Source organism: Amborella trichopoda, chromosome 9 (assembly GCF_054954075.1).
Source record: "Amborella trichopoda isolate Santa Cruz 75 chromosome 9, AtrichopodaSantaCruz75HAP2 v2.0, whole genome shotgun sequence".
In the NCBI taxonomy this organism is placed as follows: domain Eukaryota; kingdom Viridiplantae; phylum Streptophyta; class Magnoliopsida; order Amborellales; family Amborellaceae; genus Amborella; species Amborella trichopoda.
In genome coordinates, this window is record NC_142344.1 from 34,928,282 (window position 1) to 34,947,321 (window position 19,040).

The 19,040-nt window shown below is 41.3% G+C and overlaps 1 long non-coding RNA gene across 1 annotated transcript; it reads right to left on the reverse strand.

Moving 5' to 3' along the window:
* Nucleotides 1-10,638: 10,638 nt before the first annotated feature.
* LOC148780505 (uncharacterized) lies at nucleotides 10,639-12,252 on the reverse strand. The gene is made up of 2 exons (XR_016041729.1): nucleotides 12,045-12,252; nucleotides 10,639-11,493 (listed from the first exon to the last, which is right to left on the reverse strand). It is a non-coding gene; the product is annotated as an uncharacterized LOC148780505 (long non-coding RNA).
* Nucleotides 12,253-19,040: the final 6,788 nt, after the last annotated feature.

Consider the following 19,040-nt stretch of genomic DNA (forward strand, 5'->3'; position numbering starts at 1 on the left):
AAAGAGAGATACCCCTTTGATCAAGTTGCCGTACCATGAAGCCCTGACCTTGGATCTCTTGAAACAGGTCCATTGTGACTACGACATCGATGGCTTCGATTTGAGGTAAATATCATATGTGATGCAAGACCAAAAGACATCGTATTTTGAGGTTACTAAACATAACATTTTTGGGTGATGGAATTCCATTTTCCAGCGACTTCCCTAATTTGAAAAGTGACAATCCGGCAACCAAATAGAACGATTTTTATCCCAAAATGATCGTGGCGGCTTCCCCGTCAATCTATGATGAAAGGATCAACCTAAAATATCAAGAAAGATAACAAGATAGAGCATTAAAGACTTCAAGTTTATCAACTTTTGCCAGACTTTCAAGGAAGGTTCAAAACCTCAATTCAAGATCAAAATTATGTCAAAATGATCGTCTCCTCAAGACCGTCACTGCTACGATATTATTTTCATCGGAAAGTCATCGAAAGTACTCGAAAATGACTCTAAACCTTGAGCATAGACTATGGAGCCTTTTGGGGACCCCATAAAGGATTATTTGCAGCACAATCGCCTCCCTGACCATCCCATTGAATGTAACATGATCTGAAGGTCAGCCACATGATATGTGTGTCGTGAAGGTATCTTGTTTCGACTCTCCTTCGATGATATGTTGCTCAGATACATTGATTAAGAAGAACTGAATTAAGTACTCAAGGAAGTTCATATCGGAGTATGTGGAATGCACTAATCTGGCCCCAAGTTTTATAATCGAATCATGATGATAGGTTATTAGTGGCCAACTATGATCATCGATTCTCTTATCTTTGCAAGAAACTGTCCAATTTTCCAAATTCATTCGAGCTTCATTCATCAAGCTCCTGAATCTCTTCACCTGACAGTAGCAATATGGCTATTTGCACAATGGGGTATAGATATTATGGGTCACATTGATCATTGAGGTATAGATATTATTGGTCACATTGATCAATGGGGTATAGATATTATGGGTCACATTGATCTGCCATCATCTTTGGGGCATGTGCTTATCCTTGCTGCCACTTATTATTTCTCTAAATGGGCTGAAGCCATCCCTCTCAAGAAAGTCTCAAGGCTCATAGTGTCCAACTTCGTTCGTCACTACATCATCTATAGATTCGGTATGCCTGACCAGATCACTTCAGTTAACGGCCCATAGTTCCACAATCATCATATAGACCGTCTGGTTAAGCAGTTTGGGTTTCAATGGAAGTATTCGACCATGTACCATCCTCGAGCTAATGGTCTAGCCGAAGCTTTCAATAGAACCCTCTGTGATGCCCTACACAAGTCTGTTTCTGGGACAAAGAGAGACTGGTATGAGAGGCTTCCTAGAGTCCTATGGGCTTACCACATCACAACACGATGTCCAACTCAATCAACACCATGATCTTTGTTATATGAGGGTGAAGAAGTCTTACCCTTTGAGATTCAATTACCCTCACTCCGAGTAGATATCCATCATGGGATGAATGACAAAGAGAAAGTTGGCAATTGTTATCAAGAACTAGATGCACTTGATGAGAAGAGACTCCAAGCACATCAAAGTCTTGAAATTTATTGAAGCCACATGCATCAAGATTTTGATAAGTCAATTCAAGTATGATCATTTGTTCAATGGGATCTGGTCCCGACAGTAAGACGACCAATTATAACTCATGGTCGTAATAAATGGAAACTTGAGTTGAAATGGGAGGGACAGTTGTGGTAAAGAAAGCTTTTCCTAATGAAGCTTATAAATTAGTCAATTCTCAAGGGGAGGAAGTTATTCCCTCAATCAATGGGAGATATTTGAAGAAGTATTATTCATAGACCACAGTCCAAGTTGCACGACCCTAAACTGAGTGGCATCGGTCCAAGTTATACGGCCCTCAACTATAGCAAACATGCTAGTGGCACAACATTAAACTGCATAACACGCGGTCTCGAAGGCACTACCTTAAACTTGCCTCCATTGGATATGGGTGGATGACCTTAAAACACACCAACCTTACGTTCTCGAAGGCATGACCTTAAACTTGCTTCCATTAGGTTTTGGTAGATGACCTTAAAATACACCAACTCGATAGTCACGATGACATGACTTTAAACACGCCTCCCTATGGTTACGACGACATGACCTTAAAATTGCCTCCTCAAAAAGACGGACTTGAGGAAAACTCGAAAAGGCATTATGGGTAAAAGAGTCAAAAGAAAAGAAAAACAATGACGAGCGTAATAGTATCATTCGCTATTACGAGTAAAATATGTCAAAAAAAAACAAAATAAAAGTGGGCACGAAGAAAACCTGCAATGGCATCATGAGTAAAAATGTAAAAAGGCAAACATGGTGTAAAAAACATAGGCAAAAGCGCCACAAAAGAATACTGACGAGTTTTTTGTGAAAACAAGACACATACCCTAAGGGCTTAGATGAAAACCCAAAAGGGCGATCAAGTCATGCATGATGGAGACCAAACATACTTTCGTGCGAAGAAAGCTCCAAATATGTCTCTTACCCCTTTTTGAGGAGACAAAGGCCAGTCATGAAGAGATAAAAGAGAGATGCAAACCATGAAGTAGAAAAGGCAAACAAGACAGATAAAAGAGAGGAGCATTCATTCCATGAGCAAAGACACACCAGTTTAGGAAAATATAAGACATACATGATAAGAAACTAGCAACATGGAGACCACAAGTTGTAGGCTTGTGGCCTCTGGAGGAAAAAGCTTTCACCTCCATATGGAAGGTGAAAGAAACAAGAAGAATTGCATGACTATAACATAACGCCTTACATTAACAAGAAAAAAAAAAAAGAAAAGTTGTGCCTAACATGGATCAAGATATATTGTCCACCTCGAAGAGAAGAGACGATCAAGGGACTACTCCTTCCTGTGACCAAGCTTGGAGAAAGCCAATTGCACTTTCTTCAGCTTATCTGTTAGTTTTGCAGGCTTAAGGCAACCAACCTACCTGACCAAAGGAGGATACTCCCCATGATCAAGCTCTGATGACAGCAAGTCCCTTATTTACCTGCCAACCAAAACCATCAGGTCTTTTGTCTCATGTATATGTCGTTCAAGGGTGGCCATGTCACTCCCATTTTCAAGAAGCGCAATCTGAGTGATGATCAACCAAACCCCCCCCCCCCCCCCCCCCCCTTCCCCTGAAGGAGATGTTTGAAAACCTGGGTGGAACTATCGAACCAGGAAATTAGATCTAAGCTCCTCCAAAACGGCCTCAATGTAACCCATAATAGACGGCTGCCCATAAAAGAATCTAAGCAAGGGTTAGATGGATTCTTTTCAACGAAAATCAGGTCCTCCACCTCTAAAACCACTATGGCATGCTCTAGCCATTCCATTTCCCCTTGAAGTGACTTGGCATTTGGGACACCGAAGTCCTCAAGGTTCTTTACCGTCTTCTTCAAGAAAAACAGGAGCATGGTCAGTTCATGAAAGGAGGTGTGACCCAGAAGTCAATGGACAGTCCAAAGAAGATCATGCCATGTCTCCATAGCACGAATGTCAGAATTGAGACGATTGAGCATCTTGACTTGCTCCGGGAAAGGCGATCGCACCTGTTCAACGACGACCCCTCCATAGACGCATCAGTCAAGAGGGTCAACATCTTGATCTCAACTGAAAATGATGGCAAGAGAAAGATGCCCTCCTATTTCCCCTTGCATCACAAGGCAACAATTCCCTCTGCTTCCCCCTGAACTGTTAAGGGAGCCAATTCCGCAAGGTCATCAATAATAATGATGGCATCCTCAGGGGTTCGATTACTCATTTTGTTCCTTATCTTCAGGAGATTCGAAACCCTAGTTGAACCATGAGTAGCCATCCTACGAGGGGCTGCTCCAGCAAAATGGCCAAGGATGAAGCACAAAAGAATGTTCATCATGAAGAAGAAAAAGAATTTGAAAATTTTTGGTAGCATCTCCTTTGTATGCAAGAGGTCTATAGAAAATGTTCTTCACTAAATCAAAGCACTAGGGAGGTTCAAGAGATCACAGTCCATGGGTCAAGCCCATCAAGAAATATGAACCCGAAGAGCTCCCTTTTTTAGCATAAAAAGTACCCAATATGCATAAAAATGCTCACAAATGTAACAAGTGTCAAATTATTCCTAATTATGCTCAGAAAATGCATAACTATGCATAAAGATGCTAAAAAATGCATGAAAATGCATAACTACGCTAAAAACTGCATTAAAATGCAATACTATGCTAAAAAATGCATAAAAATGCTAAAACAAGCATACAAATGCTAAAACAAGCATAAAATGCATAACTATGCTCAAAGATGCCAAAAATGGCAAGCAATGTTGGAACATACATGAGAATGCAAGACGATCCACGAAGATGCCATGACGATGCTAAAAATGAAAGATTATGTAAAAAAATGCATACAAATGCATAAAAGTTCAAGAAAACGCTCCAAAATGTTTAAAGATACTCGAAAATGCTCCAAAATGATCAATGATGCTCGATCATGCTCAAAGATGCCAAAAGCATGCTTGAAGATGCAAAGGGGTATTAAAAAACTGCATAACTATGCATAAAAATACTCAATCATGATCAAGAGATAAAGACTATGTTCAAAAAGTATTAAAACATGCTAGACTATGCATGAAATAACTATTCATGAAGAAGAAGAGTCAAGTAAAGATGGGAAGCATAGAAAGCATGGGAAAGCATTAAAAAATGCTAAAGAAAAAGAAGAAAATTTTTACCTTGAGGTTGAGAAGAACTTGTCATCACTTCAAAGCCTTTTGGCCCCCTTTTCTCACTCTCAGAAGATCTCTCACTTTCTCTCTCTAGAAATGAGAGGAAATGGAACCCCTCTCACTCTTAAATACCATTGTAAAAGCCTATTCCCCCATATGCCCTCACAAGTATTTTATTCCAAGGAAGTCCCCAGAACAGAAAGTGGTATTTTGAATAAGATCAAGGAAAAGTGGTATTTTGAATAAGATCAAGGACATTTAAGTCAAAGAAAAGGGCAAAATGATGCCCACTGCCCTTGTACAAGCCTTGATGTCAAAAAATCCCCTCAGGGGCACAAAAGGGAAAAGGCCCTTAACGGTGTCAAAATGCGACGAGGTTGGGCTCGTTGCGGAGCTCAGGCACAGCACAGTTGAGGTGCACTTTGTTCGAGCCGAAAGTTGGCCTCTACCCAAGCCGCGAAAAACCCATGCCCATGCTTAACCGTGGGCCCGTCAATCTTCCCCCCCCCCCCCCCCCCCACTCATCTCTCGCCTCTCTCCCCTTCGTCTGAACACAGGCCCATCGTCTTCTCCCTCTCATTTGTCTCTCTCTCCTCTTGGTCTTTCTCTTCTTTCAAACATGCTTAACTGTAGGCCCATACACCTCTCTTTCATCCTTCTCATCTCCCTCTTTTTTTACTCCTTGTCCGTGCCCGTAGCCAACACGGGCCCACCTTCTTTCTCTCCCACTCTCTCATCTCTCTTCCCTCCTCCTTAAGATGCTCGAACCCCAGTCCAAGGGCGGGTCCATCTCAATTTCTTTCTTATTCTCTCTCACCTCTCTTGCACAACTCTCTTTTTCATCTATCACTACCCACACAAGCCCACAGCTTGGCCTTGAGCTTAACAAACTCTTGCACCCTTTCACAAAAGTGAACAAAGGGGTTACACCCTTTGACTCACTTGCACACACTAACCCCTTAGTGGGTGATTCTATAAACCCCAACCTTGAGCCCATCAGCCCCATTCAAACCCCCCTAAAACTTTAAACCTTGAGCCCATTAACCCAATAAACCAGGGTTTAGCTAAGTTTTGAGCCCAAATACACCAAGCTCCAATAGGTCGATACTACCCATCCATAACCCATCCTTTCTGTCCAAAACTACCAAACCTTGAAGACTTACCTCTCAGAATTCATTGAAGCCTCACTTGAACCATCAAACCCCGGCCTCAAATATTACCAAGCTCTAAAACAAACCTGTAATATCTTGCAAGGATGCACCTATCCTTAACATACTCATCCCATTGGAAGCACATCCTTGCATAGGCTTCAAATATGCAGACAAGCCCATTAGTTGTTTGAGGTATGGCTTCTATCATGAACCCCAATGGCTCATAAATACCATGATAACTTCAATCACCATACCAGCCTGAGCCATCACTTCAGTAAGTCATGCAAAGAGCTCTCATCCAGAACTACCCTTTCCATCAATTCAAACATTACCAAAAGCTATCCTAAAACCCCTTTACTTGGGCTTCCCTTAAAACCTCATCGTACCCACTAGGTCATATCAACAACAAAGATCTCCCAATTCTCCTAAGCCTTCATAATTCCTCATGAGTCAACCCATGAATAAAAGCCATCAAGAGTCGCATGACTCATCATCGCCAATAGTGCGCTTATATCACATTCGGCACATGAAACAAGCCATCGTTTCATCACCAAAGAAACTCTTAAATTCCCAAAATTGCATCCATCCCTTCATCTTTACAAACAAAAGCACATATCACCCCCAATGGGCTCACATACCAATTACATCACGACTCATCTGAGTCTCAATTCCCCAGCATCGTCACATTGCAACCCTTTCAAAACCTTAACATCCCCAGTGGGATTTGTTTCACCCTTCCAATAAGCCTCACCCATGGTGTACTTTACCCCAGTGAGCCCCATACAGTCATATCCCCTTCATCCTCTCACCATCAAGGAGGATGCCTTCCCTTTCAGCATTCATGTATTGAATCATGAAAGAAATAAAGATGGAGAGAGCCATGAAGCTAGAGGTAAAATAGTTCAAAAAGAAAGAAGTTGGGCATTATGAACACTCGATAAGGATCATCATGAGTAGAAGTAAAAGCTTCAGGTGGACATGGCCACGAAGCCATGGGTAAAATTGCCAAAAAAAAATTGCGCATGGTGAAAACCCGAAAGGGAGCCATGAATAAAAATAAAAAGATAGGCGTGGCCATGAAACCACGAGTAACAGTGTTCAAAACAGAAAACCGAGCATGGTGAAAACCCAAAAGGGTGCCATGAGTAAAAATGTAAATAAAAAGTGGACGTGACCTCGAAGTCACAGGTAATAGAGCCTAATAAATAAGAAAGTTAGTGAAAGTTGTTTTACGATGCCACTTCTACCCAGTTCAGGTGAAAACTTGAAAGGCACTTGTACTAATAAACAGGTTGATGCAGCGCTCGCCTTCATAAGTGGCTTCAGCCTATTCAAAGACAGCAAAAGCTCGGTGGTTTAGGAGTCAGTACCTCTCATAGTGTACCTTACCACTAAGACCAAAAAGACCTTAAGAAAACTCCAATGACTCGAGTCAGCCTCAAAAGGGCTCTTGAAGATCAGAAGAATCATCAAGATGACAAATCAGGCCAGCCACTTGCTAAAGAGACTCTCCAGCTCAAGACGACAACCAAAAACAAGAAGAGTATGCCGACAATTCGAGATACAAGTTCCCAAAAAGTCGTTGACTACCTAGCTTGGACCAATACCCCAGATTCCGAAGGTAACTATCTTATCAAGGATCCCATCTACTGACAGGTTTAGACTTTCGGGATGAGCACCAAAATGCCATTGACTAAGCCCGGTATGATCTGGGTTCAAGCCGAAAAGGGACCGTCTTACTAAGGCCCCAGTTACCGACAGGTTTAGACTTTCAGAACGGCCACTGAAAATCCCCTAACTAAGCCCGGTAGATTGGATGTAAGCCCCCAAAGAGACACCCCCTGTGCCATCAGTTGGAATCCTGGTCAAGTAGCTAATATGCCCTATTAAGGGCTCTCCTCGATTGTCTATCCAAAGTAAAGTAAACAAATCGAAGGCTCAGTGTAAATGGGAACAAAGCCCTCCAAAGGACCTAGCCACTAGCCTTTCAAGAAAAATCTGACAGATTAGGAATGAAATCTTCAAGCAAGGCCCCCGACTACCAAACATATCTAGATTCTGATAAGACTAGTTCCCAAGCCCTTGAATAAGGCCCCTAGTTGTTGGAACAAAAAATGCCACTGGATTGGGATTCAAGCCCCAAAGGCACACACCAACTGGCTCAATCAAAAACATAGTTGAGTTGGGAAAGAAGCCCTTAAGCAAGGCCCCCAGCCACCATGCTCCCTCAAAAAACGGATTCTAATAGTGTTGGGGTTATCAAGCCCTTAAACAAGGCTCCCAATCGTTAAATTCCACTTTGGTCATCCCTCAGGGAAGAAGCTTAACATGGTCTCCTCCTCCAAGATCATGTTGATGCCGGTTATCGAGAAGAAAAAGAATATTGAGAGACAATAAAGGCATCTTAGTAAGGATTTGAATGATGAACTCATGCAGGTTTTTGTTCTTAATGTTACACTTTTTGCTCCTCTCGAAACGTAGAATTCAGCGGGGAAAGTTGTTATACGGTATTTTTGACATATTTGTCTCCCCGGGAAGAATAAAGAAGGATTCAATCGCAACCTAGCCCCGCCGGTACCAAAAATACCTGCAGATCATGAGAGCACTATTGAAATAAGCCTATTATTCGGTGATCTCGAACAAGTGTCATATCAGACCTCAAAATTTATCAGAGGGTAGCTTTGGATATCCTAAGGACACTCATTAACTTTCATCGCACTCCGACAAGTTTTAACCCAATCAAGATGAAACTCGGTTTTCAATTCCAATTCTTATCATGTTAAAAATGGACATTATAACTACAACCCTATTATCGAGGTTTCAAACGAACATCAGACCATTTCCATTAGATCTGGAGCATTGAAAAACCTCCAGATATCAATTTTCGGCTCAATTGAACCTTCCAGGACCATTCAAAGCTTAACTTACCTAAATGGATGGGTTTTACACTATTCTAGTGCAACCTCGGTGAACCAATTTCTATTTATGGAAACTGAATTTCTAAATTTCTGGATGAATTTGTAATGGTCATATCTTACTCGTTTCAAGGTCAATTGCTCTCCAATTCGGACACGATAAATATTTCGACAAACCGCTCGTTTTGATATATAGCACGTCCCATGACATTGCCCCAAACGGGAGAATTTTTAGAGAGAAGTTGGGTTTTGAAAAACATGAATTTCAGATTTTTAAAGAGAAACATCACATTGTTCAAGAGGCCATGTCTCGAAATCCTGACATCGGATTATCGCAAATATGGTCCATTGCGACCGTGCTTTCGAAGGTTTCGATTTGATATAGAATTTACGCCTGAGAAGAGGCCGAAAGACACTTAATTATGAAGTTAAATAAGGCAATTTTTCTGGTAGCCGGATTTTGGCGTCCTCCCCAATTTTGAAAGCGCTCAAACGACAACCTTGCAAAACAATCGTGACAGAGTCTTATTCAATTTGTGATAAAAGAGAAGAATTGAAACGCGACGGATCGTTCTACATCGGTGATCGAAAATGCACAAGTTCATGAACTTGGCCGGATTTTGGATTGACTTAAAAACTTCGAATTAAGCCAATTAATGGAATCAAAATGTTCGTGATAATGCGAGGAACAGTTCTACGGTATTTGATCGTCCAAATTGTCACCGACAGGGTCTCCCGAGGCATAGCTATGGCATGATGCCCCCTCCAAGAGGGATGGTTGTCATTTCATGAAAAGTATCAATGGGAAAATTACTCATTTTGGACAAAAAAGGGATTATCATTTAATTCACTTAATTGTATATTTTTAAGCAATTTTTATGAGTTGTGAGCATCCACCCATGTTTCATGGATGCTTTATATAAGCAAAGCAAGTCATTTGTAACCTAGTTTTGAAAATCAATTCATATTTGAGAGCTATCGCTTGCTTGTAGGTTCTTTCACAAACTCGAGAGAGGAGAGAGAAACATTTATCAAGAGAGAATGCCCTTGGAACCTCCCTCTTTTAACTCTTAAGTTCCAAACCCCAAACTCCCTACTCCCAACTTCCTAATCCCTACTCCATACACCTTACACCTTAGATCACCCTACACCCTAGACCACCCTATACCCTAGACCACCCTACTCTCTACTCCCTACTCCATACACCCTACACCCTACACCACCCTAACCCTACTCCATACACCCTACTCCAAACCATACACCACCGCACACCTTAGCCATCCTAGTCCATCTAAGCTCACTCACCCCAAGCTTAGACTCTAACCCTCTACACCTAAGAAAGCTTAGACTCTATACCTTTATACTTAAGATCAAGCCCCCTCTATAAGATGCAGTCAAGGGGACCCTCAAGGGCGCATTTCAAAAGAGCCTGACTCTAGGATCCCCTTATTACCTGTGTTTTTTAGTGTCTAGGTCGTGAGAGATTTTCTCTCTCACCTCTATCTTCACTTCTTGCTATCCTTCTCCCTTCTTTGGTCATTTTTCTTAGGAGGGTCTTTGGGTAGTTACTGCCCAATGGGTTAGACCCACGGCTTCACTCCCTTAAAAACCTTGGGGATACTTAGGCTTCAAGACTAGTATCCTCTCTCATCTCCGGTAATACCTCTTAGGAGAGGTTACACCGGAAGGCTGCCAAATTCCTTGGCCATTCTTCTTTCTCGTCTTTCTCTCTTCTCTTTTTCTTCTCTATTCCTCTAATCTCTAAGCTAGAACCCCCCAATCCACACAAGAATACCTATTAGGAGGAGGTTACAAGAGATGAATTTCAAGAGCCATTTTCAAGTGCAAATCTCAGTGTTGTATTGAAGAGTGAGGGAGTAATTCAAACCGTCCTGCGAAGAAAGCCAAAGGGCTTTCAAAATGATCTAAGAGGGCTAAGGCCCAAACGTGCCCCACAAACTCAACCAGCGAGGTAGGTGTTCGAGTCCACCGCTTTTCCTTTTTAAAATCGTCTCATTATTGGCACCTATCCCCACTCGGCAGGCGTGCACACACACATGTGAGTTAAGCGGTTGTTTAAGAAGGTGCTATCGAGCCGGGCACCTCCGTGTACCCGAGCAATGAAAATCCAGGCCCGACCAGCCCTCTCCATAATTGAAAAGCCATGTGTTACTCAATGAGTCCAGGTCTCCAAGACAGCCCCAATAGTATTCGGGCAACAGTAGAAATACCATGTTGAACACTGTATTTTCGCCAACAAAGAGGTAAGTTTGAGCTCACACTCATAAACATGGAGTACCTCTAAGGTCAAGGGCTGTAACCTTTCAAGAACTGATGCTCCCATTGCATACGAAGCCTGTCAGGAGACCACACTAACCCATTTGTATTGGTCATTCGTTTTCCAAGGGTAAGGAGATCCAAGCCAGAAGTCAAATCACGGTGTCAAATGTGGAATATCGGGATCCCGTCCTCCTGAATCGTCATCTGTCCTCGATCTCTAGGATTTGAAAGCAAGCACTAGGATTTGAAAGCAAGCACTGTCACACACGAAGTCGATGCTCAGCGGCCACTGCAAAGCCGTGCAGGCTTTGTGAGCTATATGGGCTCTCCCCTAACAAGACTGACACCCATAAAAGAATCAGTTCCAAGTTCACTAGACTTGGGAAGATTCCTGTCTGAACATACACTCTCTGAAAAGCACAAAAAACAGAACCTTAGATGAGTCTGTGATGTACAATGAGCTTACAAAAAGGGAAAAGGGGAGTATGGGCTAACAAAAATTTGGCATCATCTCCCCTGAAAACAGGACTTTGGACAAAAAGATGCTTGGTTAATCCAAGACACCCTAAGGGGTATTTGAGGAGCTAAACTGTGGGACCTTCCCAAGTCAAACGAACCCCAGCAAAGTCCCCTTCTATCAAAATGAAATCCATGAAAAATGCCCAAAAAGCATAAAACATGCCTACAAAAGCATTAACAATGCTTTAAAGGTATTAACAATGCTTGAAAAGCATTAAAAATGCCCAAAAATGCATTAAAAATGCTAAAGAGGCATTAAAAATGCTTCAAAGGCATTGAATTTCTTAAAATGCGGTAAAAATGCTTATCAAGTACAAAAGTGCTTAAAAGGCATTAAAACTGCTTAATATGCGTAAAAGATGTTTAGGGGGCATGCAAGGTATGAAGAAAAGCATGGAAAATAAGCCAAAATGACAATAACACATAAAGGGGCTAGGCTTACCAAAGCCGGATGTTCCGGACATGCCTGCCATCAAGCTATCCACACATGAAAAGCCCCTTTGAAATTCCCTACCACCCACATTCTCACTCTACAAATGGCTCACCTACTTCCTCACACTAAATAGTCAAAAATGAGTGAGAATGGTTGAAAATGAAGCCTCACTGACTCTTTTATACCCTTTGAAAAAAAGGTGACAACATTTCACTCTTCTCCCATAACTCCTCACAAACTAAGTATTCCAACATAGTCCACGACATAAAAGTTATGAAGACATTGCTACCCTTGAGAGCAACCCTTTGAGCAAAATTGAAGGGTCAAAATCGTCAAATACAGGCAACGTCAGAATCGCACGAGACCGACGCCGATGAGCTCAGAAAAATCAGACTAGTGGGAGGAGTCCTACTTGTCAACCAATGGAGGCCCACGGTCGGGCCATCCGGCTCATTAAGGGCCCAACGGACCCCACTCTCTCTCTCTTTATCTCCTCTCCTCAAACGGGTTGAGCCGATCGTCCGGTCTAGGCCCGAGCCCACTCTCTTGCCTCCTTTCGCACGCTCTCTCTCTCCCTCATGTGCGTCTCTCTTCTCCCCTCTACATGTGGGCCGAGCTGGGCCTCTGACCCAAACTCGGTCCCATACTCTCGCTCTCTCTCTTTCCCTCTCACTCGCGCTTCTCACGTACGCCATTCTCTTTCTCCTCACACTTCTCTCTTTTCATACCTCTCTCTCCTCTCGTTCTTTCTCTCTCCTCTTCACATTCTCTCTCTTCCCCGAGCACCTCTCCTCATGCTACTTCTCTCTCCCTCTTCATTTTCTACCTCTCTCCTCTTCATGATCTCTCTCTCTGCACCGAGCGTCTCTCTCTCACCTTATGCTCTCTTCTCTTCACTCTCACCCGAGAGCCTCTCTCTCTACTCCAACTCACATCTCTCCCTTTTCACACTCTTTTCATCTCATTCATCTTTCTAATCCATTTGGAACCCCACGCAAACACGCCCAACTTTCAATCACGCCCAAGTACCCCATCGAGCATTTACCTCGAACTATCATACCCACTTACCACTTTAAAATGCCATAACCCCCCATCAACCTTTCATCACCGCCATTACCATCGTAGACTAGCCAAATTCCTTTAAATTAACCCCTCCACCTTGAACATCCATCAAGCCCTATTAAAAGACTGTCTTTTACCTAGAACATCACGGTCCCCATTATAGATACCTCCCGTGAAGCACCATTCTGAATCACAAATGGGTGCTCTTACCCAAACCTGCATAATCCTCAGTGAACCCTCACCATCCACTAAGCCTAATTTAGAATCATAAATGAGCGCTCTCGCCTTGATCACCCATTTTCATCCCCATTGAGCCTCACCAAAGGTATTTATAGCCCCACTTGAGCCTCAAAAACATCAAAGCCACCTCAAAAACCAGGCACGGTAAAAACCCGAAAGGGTGCCATAAGTACAAGTGGAAAATATAGACAGATGTGGCCATAAAGCTATAGGCAAAAGGATTCAAAAAGAAAAACCGGACATGGTGAAAACCCGAAAGGGAGCCATGAGTAAAAATGGAAACAAAGACGGACGTGATCATGAAATCACAAGTAGAAGAGCCTAATAAAAGGAAGACGATTGGTGAAAATCGTTCTACAACACCGCTTTCACTTAGTTAAGATGAAAACCCAAAAGGATGCCTAGACCAATAAATAGGTTAACGCAGCGCTCGCCCTTACAAGCGGCTTCAGCAAGCACTCCAAATATAAAATTTAGGTAGCTTGGGAAACAATATTTCTCAAAAAGGTACCCTACTACTGAAATAAAAAATAACTCAAGAAAATTCCAACTGCTTGGGTCAACTTATGAAGGGGCCCTCAAAGTCAAAAAAATTAACAAGATGGCAATTCAAGACAGCCACATGCCAAAAGAGATCCTTTCCAAGAAGTCACCAAAAACAAGAAAGTTATGCCGACAAGTCGAGGCAAATGCTCCCAAAAGGTGATTGACTATCAAAGCCAGACCAATACCTCCCCCGACATCCAAGGTAACAGTCTTATTAAGGTCCCCAGTTGCTTATGGTTTAGACTTTTCAGGATGGCCAACAAAAAGCCTTTTACTAAATCCAGTAGATTGGGCTTCAAGCCCCAAAGAGGTCGTCTCGCAAAAATCCCCAGTTGTCGATGGTTCATACTTTTCAGGATGGCCAACAAAAAGCCCCTGACTGAATTCGGTAGACAAAGGCCCAAAGAGGTACCCCGCCTTTCAAAACAATTGCAAAACCTGGTGTGGCAGCTCATACGCCCCATTAAGGGCCCTCCACTGTCTATCCGAAGTACAAACATCTCATGAAGTAGGAAGAAATCTCTTAAGTAAGGCCCCCACTAGAAGATTGAAAATCAAAAGCCTGACTGATTGGGAAGAAAGCCCTTAAGCAAAGCCCCAAACAACCAAATGAACCCTGATTTTGACAAGATTGGGTCTACAAGCCTTTAAGCAAGAGGCCCCCAGTTGTGGAACCAAAAGGAACTACTAAAGTGGGAAGAAAGCCCTTAAGAAAGGCCCCACTAGTGGGTCAAGTATTTTCTCCCTCAAAAGTTTTGACGATTCTAGGTCTACAAGCCCTTAAACAATCCCCCAGTTGTCGAAGCACCTCGGTCATCCCCCAGAGAAGAAGCATGGCATGATTCCCCTCCGACGATAGTGTTGGTGCCGGTGATTGAGAAGAAAACTAAATTTAAAGGACCAATTTTGTTCCGAATGTTGCCCTTCTCGTTTCTCTTGAAAAAGAAAAACACTCGGAGAGACAAGTTATTGTCGGGTATTTTCGACACTTGCATCCCTGGTGCGCATAAAAAAGAAACCATTCGCAACCTAGACCTACATGTACCAAAATGCCTATGGACTACAGAAGCACTGATTGAATAAATCTTGATTTTTGAGTGAATTCTGAAAGGTGTCAGATTGATTCCAAAAAGCACGTGAAGTTAACATTTGACTCTCTAGGGATGCCCGCCAAGTTTCATCATGATCTGACAAAGTTAAAGTCGATCAAACGGAAACTTAGTTCTCAATTCTAGATCCTAACATGTTGAAAAAGTATATCATAACTATAGCCCTATTATTGGGGTTTCATATGAGTACTAGACTACTTCCATTGAATTCAAAAAGTTTAAAAACCTCCAGATATCAAGTTTCAGCTCATCCTTCAGACACTTCTAGACCATTCTAGGGGCAACTTACCCAAAAAAGGTAGCTTTTACACTATTCTGGTACAGCCTCGATAAACTAGTTTTCATTTTTGAAAAATGTGCGTTGTGAACTCAGGATTATCTTCCAAGGGTCATAACTTCTCTATTTTAAGCTCAATCAAGCCCAAATTTCAAAGGGTTCTTCGTTTCATCAACAAGCACGTTTTGTTATATGGCATGACTCATGGCAGTGCCCGAGACGGGAGAAATCCTATAGAGAAGTTACATAAAAAAAACTCATGTATTGCATAATTTTTTAAAGAGAGAGAGACCCCTTTGAGCAAGTTGTCATAACATGAAGCCCCAACCTCAGATCGTCATGAACATAGGTCTGTTGCGACCATGACATCGAGGGCTTCAATTTGAAATAAAGATCATACGTGATGCAAGCCCAAAAGATACCATATTTTGAGGTTACAGAAATGTAGATTTTTCAATGATCGGAATCCCATTTTCTAACGACTTCCCCAATTTGGAAAGTGAGAATCCAACAACCAAAACAAGCGAGTTTTATCACACAATGATCGTTGCGGCGTTCCCATCAATCTATGATGAAATGATCGACCAGAAACTGAAAGTGGATACAAAGACTAGAGCAAATTTTCAAGCGGAAAACAAGACAAAATAGACATCAACAAGCCACTTGCTAAAAACCAAGCTAAGTAAATAAGTTACAATCCTTTTACATAACAATTACAACCATTTCTAGCCTTGTATAACCACTGTAAATAAATTTAAATACCAACCCCTTATGGGGCAATTACATATAAAGCAAGACTCGTAATGAATTACACTTTCATAGTACAAATTACATAAACTATGTCCCAAAGCTTAAATACCTCAAGCAATTATTCTAAACAAAATTCTAAAGAATAAAATCAACTAAACAGGAAATTAGAATGCCAAATTAAAATACGGAAGCCATGATTTGAAGCCCTTGTGTCAGGCCACGCAATCGGGCTCTATAAGGACTTAATTTTGTCCCTTCGGATTGTATAAAAGTGGTTCAATCTCACAAGAGTGTCTAATCCAAATGGGAAGAAGTTACACACCTTAAAATCACTTCTTAAGATCTCAACACACTGGCATTACCATCCAAAACATAATGAAAAAGGTTTGAATCAAATCGGATAATGAACAACAGAGTTATGGCCAAACTACACATGGTGGTCCCTCGGACCACCAAAACAATCTTGTATGGAAAGATTATAAACCCCAAGTAAAAACGTAATGAAAAAATTTATAAAAATGGAGTGAAACTCTAGGACTAAATTACTTGATGCGTTTGAAGCAAAGTAATTAATGGATACTATGCATGATCATGGATTCTCATACATATAGGCTATAACTCATGAAGGACCACACTATGAATAAGCATGATGAAAAAGATGATCAAATGGGGATTCTAATATCAATGAAACTTTTCTAAATTCAAAACTCCAGCAACTATAGATGCTAAGGATATGATCTTATGAGAAAAGAAAATTCAATGGAGTTTACTTTGATAACTGCACACTATGTACTTAAGCATAAGAAAGGAGGACCACTATCAAGATCACCATTAATAGAACTTTAAAAACTCTCTCTTCAATTTTCTCTCACAAAACCTTAGAAGAAGGAGGGGAGCAACAATTTTCCAAAATGGTTCAAAAGTTGAGATAGTTGGAGTTTGAGATCTCATGATGTGCTTTTATAACATGGGTAACTTTGGATTCAATCAACACCCTTGATACACTAATCCAAAGGCATATGAGAGGCTAATGTACCTAGCCACCCATCCCCATCCAACCACTAGGATGAAGGGATGGGATTTTACACCATTATCACTCACCCTAATCCTAAGTTATGCCACTTCACCATTTTGTCCTTGGCCCATGTTTTCGTTCCAATTGTATCCAATATGTCCTTAAAAAAATACCCTTAGTTTTTTTAATAATGTATTAGAGTAGATAACCGCAAAGGCTAAAGGGAAAAGTAATTGACAAAGCTCACACATATGTAGATATTCTACTTTATCAAAGCCAATCACTTTGTAGATCTAGAATTTCAAACCAATCAATTTAAAGATAATGTCCCCTTCACATATGTGTGTGAAAATATTTTTCAACTCAAATTTGAAAATGCATTTTCTCTTTTAATATCAAATAAATAAATAAATTAAACTTCACACATGTCATACATGACCCATGTGTGAGTTAATTAAGACGTGATAAAAAAATAGGGCCTTAATTTGTAACATTATATAACAAAATGTAATAATATATAACAAGACACCATATAAAACAAGCAATCAAATGCCAATCTAGTCCCCCACCTAGGGATCAGTGCTCATCTAGGCGGTGATCCTAGAGTGAGGTATGGAGTATCATGTGGCAGCCCTATGGCCACTCGGACGCCACATGGCACTACCAGGTCAGGACTAAAGTGAAATTTGAGCCAAACAATATGAAAACCCTCATTTTTTTATCAAATAAAATTCTGAAAAATTCTCTAAAATTCAAAATAAATATTTAAAGTATTTTTGAGCAATTATTAGGTTTCTCTCATCGTTATAAAATCGGACAAAATGTATAGGGAGATCTCAGGCTAATAACTATAAGTATCGGAGTACTCCATTGGGCTAGTCTTGAATGATGTTCCGTCGAGTCTCAGATCGACCCAATAGACCTATATTCCACAGTCTAAAGCACAGACACATAATTGGTCATATCAAAGCCGCTGAGCCAGAACTTCTGATCATTTGGCTCTCGATGGATTACAGGTGTACCCCTGTGGGACATGATCCAACTCAATTACAGGGGTCTTCTCAAAGCATATATGCACTGGCTGTTCCAAATTCGGATAATGCATTTGGAAGAGTGACTTCCCGTACAAAATGAAAATGCACATGTCATGCATTGGTCTCGTGTCAGGATACAGACTTATGTCTCATAAGTCTTGATCATTCCGTCTAAGGCGAATACTCAATAAGTACTCGAGTTCTATTTTTCTCATTTGGATTCTCCAAGCCCTGGCCGATTGCAGCTAAAAATGATGCTAACCTATAAAATCCTGACTAGGTGGTGACCCTCACACCTCCTTGAGAAATTGTTTTCTCAACACGTGAACTCCCAATACCTCATGCGTACTCTGCGTAAAAGAATTTGGGCTCCATTTCGCAAGACGTCAAGATTTCAATCTCTCAATCACTCCCACTGAATGAGAGACTATTGGAATTTAGGCCTTGATAAGCCATATTTCCAATATTCTCCCACTTGGCCTTTTAAGGCCTGAATTCGTATATCTCTCTCTCTCATTACCGTTCACAATAAATCAAAGCATGCAAACTTATCCATGGATTTATCATTCATAAGCAATAGACAAAGTAATAACAACTATGCCAACCTCCTTAAACCCATCCCATGCACATGCCTCATAAAATTATTTGCCCCCAAGCCTTTGGTTTATGAATCTGCATGCATAGCCTCAGATGGAATGCAAGCAACTTCTACTTTATCAGCTGCTATCTCTTCTCTTACTCTATGATATTGAGCTTTAATGTGTCTTGACTTGCTATGAAACCTTGGTTCAACTGCCACTGCTATTGCAGCTTGATTGTCACACATGATTCTAATAGTTCCATGTTTTAGAGGGTTGAAGTTAAGATGATTCAAGAACTTCTTAATCTAAATGGCTTCTAAAGTTGCGGAACTTAAAGCCATATACTCGGCTTCCATGGTAGATAGAGCTACAGTGTCTTGCTTCTTGATGC